This window comes from Phascolarctos cinereus, unplaced genomic scaffold (assembly GCF_003287225.1).
Source record: "Phascolarctos cinereus isolate Bilbo 61053 unplaced genomic scaffold, phaCin_HiC Scaffold_4;HRSCAF=312, whole genome shotgun sequence".
NCBI classification, from domain to species: Eukaryota; Metazoa; Chordata; class Mammalia; order Diprotodontia; family Phascolarctidae; genus Phascolarctos; species Phascolarctos cinereus.
Genome location: NW_027555847.1, coordinates 60,095,116 through 60,103,583, shown reverse-complemented (window position 1 = coordinate 60,103,583; position 8,468 = coordinate 60,095,116).

The following is an 8,468-nucleotide window of genomic DNA, read 5'->3' as shown; positions in this document are numbered from 1 at the left end:
TCAACATGATTGCTTTTTGTTTTTCTTCTTCCAGGTTGTCCACTTCTGTGTATTTGCATTCCCAATCTGTTATTTTCTCTTTTGTTTCTTTGGAGTAACTTGCCACCATGGATTCAAATTTTCTTGAACTATTCTGCCAATTACTTCTGCTGCACAGACCATGGATTCTGCTTTCACAATTCTTATTTCTCTTTTAAACCATTCATAAATATCTTGCTGTGATTCCATGCTTTTTTTGGGACTCCACTGGGTCCTCTGCTTCATCAATTGTTGATTCATTTTCCCTTGTCTTGCAATATTTATTCACAGATGACTAGACTTGTTTAGTTGATCTGGAGACTATATTCCCTTCTGGTATTAATATAGTCCCTGTTGGTTTATCTGCTTATGCTCATGGTCTTTGCCTGAGTTTTCTTCCTCCTGAGGTTTTTGATAATTTTGGTCTTTAAAAAAATTCCCTTATTGCTCACTCTCTGACTCCTTCAGCTTTGATTATGGTTTCCCTGGGGACCTCAAAAGCTATGACAACCTCTCCCATACTGGGCAATTTACATTTCACCGACCTTAGCCTCTACTCCAAGTGACTTCTGGGGGGTGGGGGTGGAACTGGCTCCGCCTGGATGATGGGGTCTTTCTCTCAAGCTTAGTGGAGTGCTCAGTAGCCACACATTCTATCTCAGTTAGTTCTCTAGGCCAGCTCTGTTGCAGCACAGAGTGCTAACTGGTATCCTAGCCAGGGCGAGCTTTTTCCGTAGCTCTCTGCTACTCCTGTGTGGTGGGCTGTGGGGGGATGAGTTTGTGCTGAGCGAGCTCTTGAGGGATTAACCTTGTCTGCTGCTAGTTCCTCTGTTTTTTTTTATTTTGTTAGGGTTCTTGGCATCCGACACCATGGACATGGCTGAAATTGCTTTATCTCTTATGTATAATTCCTGTTTTTGAGATGTTTAAGAAATTGTCAGGAATGGGAAAAAAAGTCTAGTACTTTGTTCTATTGGTCACATGACCTGGAAATCTACAATAAACATTTTTGTACACAGGGGCTTTTCTCTTTTCTTTCATTTTTTTTGGGCACAGACCTTAAAGCAGTTTTGCTAGGTCAAATGGTATGTACTAGTGACTTCTGGGGCATAACTCCAAATTGCTTTCCAGAGTGACTGAACCAATTCACCGATCCACTGTTTATTGACTTTGAAGGTCATCTTCCTCAAAGTCCTCTCCTAATGGCTCACTTTGTAATGTATACTCTTCAAGGCCTACACCAGACAAGTATAACCTCCACTGGGTCCTTCTGGGGTCGAGTTGGATTGTAAGCTCCTCGAGTTGCTGTTCAGTTGTTTTCAGCTGTGTCCAACTCTTTGAGGTACCATTTAGGGTTTTCTTGGCAAAGATACCGGAGTGGTTTGTCATTTCCTTCTTCAGCTCATTTTACAGATGGGGAAACTGAGGGAAACAAGTTTAAGTGACTTGTCCAGGATCACACAGCTAGTAAGTGTCTGAGTCCAGATTTGAACTCAGGTCTTCGTGACTCCAGGCCCGGCCACTCTATCCACTGTGCCACCAAAACTCCTTGATAGCAGGGACTTAATCACTTTTGTCTTTCTATTCTCATTTCTTAGCATAGTGCCTGGCATATAATAGATGCTTAATAAATGCTTGCTGTTTGATGGTCCAAGAACAAGACAGGTTAAGTTCAGAGAGGCCTTTACTTCACTGAAAACCCTTACTTTGCCCTAAAACACCCAGCTCCCTTCTCTGACTCCGAAAATGACAGAGGATCACACAAATTTCTGGGCTCAAACATCCACTTCTCCCTGGTCAAAGAAAGTAGGTTGGAACCTCACACCCATCAGCTTGGCAAAGATGACAAAAAAGGAAAATGACAAATGTTGGAGTGGGTATGGGAAAACAGGCACACTGATGCATTGTTGATGGAACTAAATCATCCTAGAAATCAACCTGGAACTATACACAGAAAGTTACTAAACAGAGTTTGCCTTTTGACCTAGCTATACTACTGCTAGGCCAAAAGAAACCAAAGAAATAGGAAAAAGTACTATATGTATAAAAATATTTATAGCAGCTTCTTTCTTTCTTTTTGTGGCAAAAACCTGGAAACTAGAAAGATGTCCATTAATGAACGTCTGAATAAATTGTGGTATTTGAATGTGATGGAACATGATTATCCTATAAGAAATGAGGAAATAGATGATTTTAAAGAGACATGAAAAGACTAATATGAACTGAGAATGAAGAAGAACCAGCAGAATAATTTAGATAACATCATATTATAAAGACAATTAGAGCATTTTTGTAAAGTGATGAAGAATGAAATGAGCAGAAATTTGTAATGATGACACCACTAGAAAGACAAACAATTTTGAAGGTTGTAATAACTAGGATCAACGAGGTGACCATATCCATGAGTCCAGAGGACCAATGGTGAAGTACACTATCTACATGCAGAATGAGGCATACATACGTATACATATATGTATACGTATGTATGTATGTATGTATGTATGTATGTGTATATACAGGGGAATCTGTTTTGCTTGACTGAGTTTATTTGTTACAAGGAATTTGGTTTTTTCTCTTCTCCCCCTCCACCATGTGGTGGGGTACAGGAGGAAAAATAGGTTTTGTGTTAATTAAAAAACAAATTAAAAAAATAGGGAGAGGATTTGCTACAGATGTGTAAATTTGCATGCACTTTCAGATGAAGTCACTATATAATCAATTTTGCTTAATTGTTTTAGTGTGGGGTGTGTGTGTGTGTGTGTGTGTGTGTGTGTGTGTGTGTGTGTAACCTGGAAAAGTTTTAAATTTAAAAACAAAACAAAACATGACAATAAACCTAAAAATAAGCAGGTTGGACACTGTTCAGCAGGCAGTCCCTTCCTTGGTGTTCTGAGCCCCCACTGGGTACAGGCAGGCCCCAGCATTTTGGGAAGATTAGTGCCCTCTGCGTGCTCAGGGGTTGGGCAAAAGTCTTTTCTTTTAGTCTCACCTTCCAGTCTAGAAATCCTCCAGTCTAAACAGTGTATTTTATAGATGAAAGACTTCTGATTTTAGAGGTTACGGGCACTTTCCTCTAGGCCTTCACAGAGAGTCTTCCTAAGTTGCTATGGCCAAAAACATTTGACTTTGGGTGGCCAAAATCTGGCTGGTCTTTGGAAGGCAGACAGCCTAGATTTGGAACATTTCCAACTTGCTTGTTTCTCCCATAGCTTTAACTTCATTGGCATAGCTCCTCAGAACTCAGTAAGGTATGCACTTTACTGGAGAAGTGTTAAAAAAAAAAAAAGAACAGTTTTAGGCCAAAGGAATGAATCTCTAATGGTAGACTTGGGGCAACAATAAGCTCGGCGGGGGAAGTATTTTAAAGCTTGGTCCCCCTGGTCACTTTGCTTGGTGCTCTCATGTAGGATGTACTGTATTGTTACAGTAAGAAGTGTTTTACAAAGCATTTTACATACTTTATCTCAGTTGAGTTTCGTTATCTACCCCTATAAGGTAAGAACTGTAGGTATTTTTACCCCTATTTTACAGATAAGGAAACTGAGCTCTGAGGAGTGAAGAGACTTGGCCAGCTAGGGTCAGAGACTGTATTTAGAGCCAGATCTTTGGACTCCAAGGACAGCACTGTCTATACGGTAAACTTTTGGAGGGAAGGGACTGTCCTTTTTCTTTCCCTTGTATTCCAGCCAGAGGACCCAGCACAGGACTAGAGGGAAAGCTTGGCAGCTTCCTGGCTCCCCACTGTCACTTCTGGACTCTCCTGACCTCCCTTCAGTAACCAGTTCTCTTCTGAATCCATTCCCAGGCCCTTCTCCTTCCTCTATGAGCTCAACACTTCCTGTCCTTATACTAGAGGACTCTGAAATCCACAGATAGCTCCTCAAACTCCCCACCCTCTTATTCCCTCACCTTCCTTAAGTGTCATCGCATACTTCACTCCACCTCAGTCACACAGAGGGATGGTCACACACTAGACCTTGCCATTCCCCATGAGTGTTCTACTTCCTTAATTAGAAACTGACATTCCCCTATGTGACCATAATCTATCATTCCACCCGTCCCTAAGCTTTGCCTCTCCCACTCTTGTTCTTTCCCCTCACAGAGACCTCCATTTCCTTCACCGCAAATTACCTTACTGGGCCTTTACCCCAGCTCTGACTTCACCTTCCTCCTTCTCCAATTTCAACTCCATCATTACTTATTTCAGTTGTAGACTGTCATCTGATTTGGAGCCCCTGGTCCCTCATCCTAATGCTACTCTTCTCTTGCCAAACCTCAGCTCTGGATAACTCCAAACGTGTCTCTTCTCTTCCTACTGGCAAGCTGCTTTCTCAAACTCACGACGGCATACTATAAATTCATGTTATTGGATCTCAATGGGGTCACGGCAATCCTTTTATTCCTTCCTAATTGATTCTCTATCTCAATCCTCACAGAAGCTAGTCCAAATCTTTTCTTCCCTCTTCAATTTCTACATACCTCTTCTTCCCCTTTCTCAGCTGACTTCAATTTTTACTTTAATGACAAAATGGAGGCTATTTCTTTCATCTCAAAATCCCTTGACATCATTTCCCACTCTTCCTTTCGCCCAGGCACCAACAAAGGGGCAGCCCTTGTCCTTGTCAAGGTCAACCCTTCTACATCTACACTTGATCCTATCTGCTTCTGTCTTCTCCTTTAAGATGAGTCTTCAAATCATGCCCTCTTCTTTCTAAGCTTCACTCTCTATCTACTGATTCCTACATTACTGCCTTTAAACATGTCCAAGTCTCCCCCATCCTTAAAAAAAAGCTTTCATGAGGCCCTATTATTCCCTCAACCTCTTGTCCTATATCACTTCACTTTTTCTCTGCCAAACTCCTCGAAAAAGCTGTCTACACTTGCTGTCTCTACTTGCTGTCTCTACTTTCTTGTCCTTTCATCACCCCTCAATCTTTAGCTATCTGGATTTTGACCACATCATCAAACCGAAATGGCTCTCTCTCAATTGGGTCTTTCCCAAGGCACTTTCCCTGGACCCTCATCTCTTCTCCCTATGTGCCTCCTTTCTTGGTAACTTTATCAGTTCACATGGGATTAATTACTCAGATGTATATGCCCATTCTCAATCTTTCTCCTGAGCTTCGGTCTCACATCACCCATAGGACTCAACCTATTTCAAATTGGATATCCCAATTAAATTAAATAATTAATAATAAATAAATTAATTAAATTTATCATGTCTAAAACTGAAGTCTTTATTTTTTCCCCTTACCTGTTCCCGCTTCCAAACTGCTCTATTTCTGTTATCCTTCCAGTTTCTTATATTCATAATCTCATAATTACCTTGGATTCTCTCTCTCTCTCTCTCACACACACACACACACACACCCTACCCAACTGCCAAAAATGTTAATTTTTAACCTTCAAAACATCTCTCAAAACTGACCGCTTCTCTGTACTCACAGTTACCAACTTAGTTCACATCTTTATCACCTGTCATCTATTTTATTGCCATAGCTTCAAGTTTCTTCTCACTTCAGTCCATTCCACAACTGTTGCCAAAGTAATATTCCTTAAGTGAAGCTCTAACCATGTGACTCCTGTATTCAGCCAACCAGTGGCTTCCTATGGCCTCTAAGATCAAATAGAAACTCCTTTGTTCAGCCTTTACAGCCCTACACAAGCTGGCCCCAGCCTACCTTTCCAGACTCCTTGAACATTATTCCCTCTTCCTCACTGAGTCACCCAAATTGGCTTTTTGTCCTCACACACACTTCACCTCCTGTTTCCACATTTTTGCTCTGGCCAACCCTCATGCCTAGAACATATTTCCTCTCCATCTCACAGAATCTCTCTCTCCCTTTAAGATGCAGATCATGCAGCATCTCTGAATCAACCTTTTTTCTGATTCCCCAACCGCTAGCTAGTATTCTCCCTTAGGCCTGGAGATGGGAAGACCCGAGTTCAAATGTGGCCACAGACATTTACTAGTTGTGTGAGCCTGGGCAAGTCACTTACCCTGTGCTTGCCTCAGTTTCCTCAACTGTAAAATGGTGACAATAATAGCATCTAACTCCGAGGGTTGTTTCGAGAATCAAATGAGAGTATCATTGTAAAGCACTTAGCACAATGCCTGGCACATAGTAGGTGCTGTTGGTTAATCTTTTCAGTCATGTCTGAGTCTTCGTGACCCCATTTGGGGCTTTCTTTTCTTTTTTTTTTTTACTCGCTCCTTCCTCCCCTGATCCCATTTCTCTTTTTCAGGCTAAACACACCCAGTTGCTTCATATGACAAGTTCCTGAATCCCTCTTCTGGACATGCTCCTATTCTTTTTTTTTTTTTTGAGGGGGGGCAATGCCCTCTCCTAAAATGTGGTGTCAAGAACTGAGGAGATTTTCCAGATCTGGTCTGGCCAGGACAGTTGTTGTTCAGCTGTGTCTGACTCTCCATGACCCCATTTGGGGCATTTGGGGCTTTCTTGACAAAGACACTGGAGTGGTTTTCCATTTCCTTCTCCAGCTCACTTTACAGATGAGGAAACTGAAGTGAACAGGGTTAAGTGAGTTGCCCAGGGTCACACTGCTAGTAAGTGTCTGGGGCCATCTTTGAGCTTAGGAAGAAGAGTGACTCTTGGCCAGGCACTCTATCCACTGTGCCACCTAGCTGCCCCACTGATTCACTTTATAGTCATGCTATATATACTTACGTGTACGTGTCATCTCCCCCATTAGAATGTAAACTCTTTATATGTAAGGATTGTTTCATTTCTTGTACTTCTATCTTCTTCAAGGATGGGGAGCCTGTGGCTGTCGAGGCTTCAATTCCCCACCCCTGAAGGGGGTCTTGGGCAGAGGAGTGATCTGCCCTTCCCTCCCTCCCTTGATATTCCCTTTTCCCTGGATAGGGGCTCAATCTTCCTAAAACATTGAGGAATGTCCTATGCCAACAGACACATAGATAAGTGGGTGGGTGGCCTGAATGGGGTCAGGTTCAAATCCCACCTGAGACACTTGTGTGCTGAGGGACCCCAGTGGCACATTTAATCTGCGTCTCAGTTTTCTCACCTGTACAATTGGGACGGTAATAGTACCTATCCCACAGGGTTGTGAGGAACAAATGAAATAATCACTGTGGAATACTTTGTAAATTTTGAAGAGATATATAAATGCTAACTTTTCTTACTATACTTGGCTGAGAGCCCTTGATGTCCCCTGAGGGGAGAGGAGGCCCTCCGGAAGCCCTATCTCTTCTCACCCCAGCACAGTGGACCGTGGCTGCCTCTTGCTGTCTCGAGATCACCAGGCTTTTTCTTTTAGCCAAAGTATGGCTAACCCAAAACTCATCAGCTTGAACTTCTGCTCTGCAAAGTCATTCTGAAACAGGCCTCTGGAATGACAGGCGTGGAGATGGGGGAGGGGATCAGGGCCAGTACAGACAATTGTCTACTCGGCTGGAGTCATGCAGGACCTAAGGGAGTGGACGGAACCTGGGGGAGCCAGTCAATTCTGCCTTGTCATACTTTGTAAGTGGTGGCTCAGGGGTACCCACAAATCACGCGAAAGATATGAAGGAAATGTCTACCCAAATAACACAGAGCTCCAGCGGATTCTCTGAAAATGTCTTTGGACTGAGGCCTGGATGCAATCTAAGGGATCTCTGGATATCTTATAAAATACAACCTTGTGTCCCAAACCTACACAGTCATGTGGGAGACAAATGGCCCAGGAAGGCTCATCCGAGCAGTTCCACCTACTCCTTTGCTGAATACCTAGTCTGACATCTCCTTGGCCATCACAGGGGAAACCTAAAAGTGGCAGGCTTCCAAGAGGAGGAAGAAGAAGATAGAGGGTAGGGCTGACTGGCATCTGGGCACATTCTCTGAGCACGGCCATCCCTTACAACAGGAATCTTGAATCTGATGAATGTTGGTAGATGGGCAGCACTTCACTGAAGGCCAAAGCATCTGAGTAAATGAGGCACTCAATACCTACGCTTGGTCTAGGTCTGCCCCTTCCTTTCTCTCTAGCCTCAGATTTCATTCACTGAGTCACTGTGGAAAACTCTGATGTTTGAAAGTAAACTCCTCTTCTTAAGCTGATCCTTTCTAATAATGTAATAACCACTCACATTTAGAGTCATTTTTGGTCTGTTAACTGGTATAAGAGAGGGTTTGTCATTAAAGAAATATATGACCAGAAAAAAGAGGTCATATTGACGAGATGGCTGTTGTCCTTCATGCTGCACTATGACATCACTGTGCTGGGGACAGTGATGAGATGACAAATCCATTGAAGTATTCTCCAGAGCCCTCAAGGATTGACTAGTAAAGATTGAGCTTCCACACCTCATTCAGAGCTTCTAAAGGTCCGCCACCTCCTAGCTTGGGCCGTCTCCTTTCTACCTGATTTTATTTAGAGGCTGTTCTTTAAACAGGGCACAGTGAACCCTTCAGAGGACCTTGATCTCT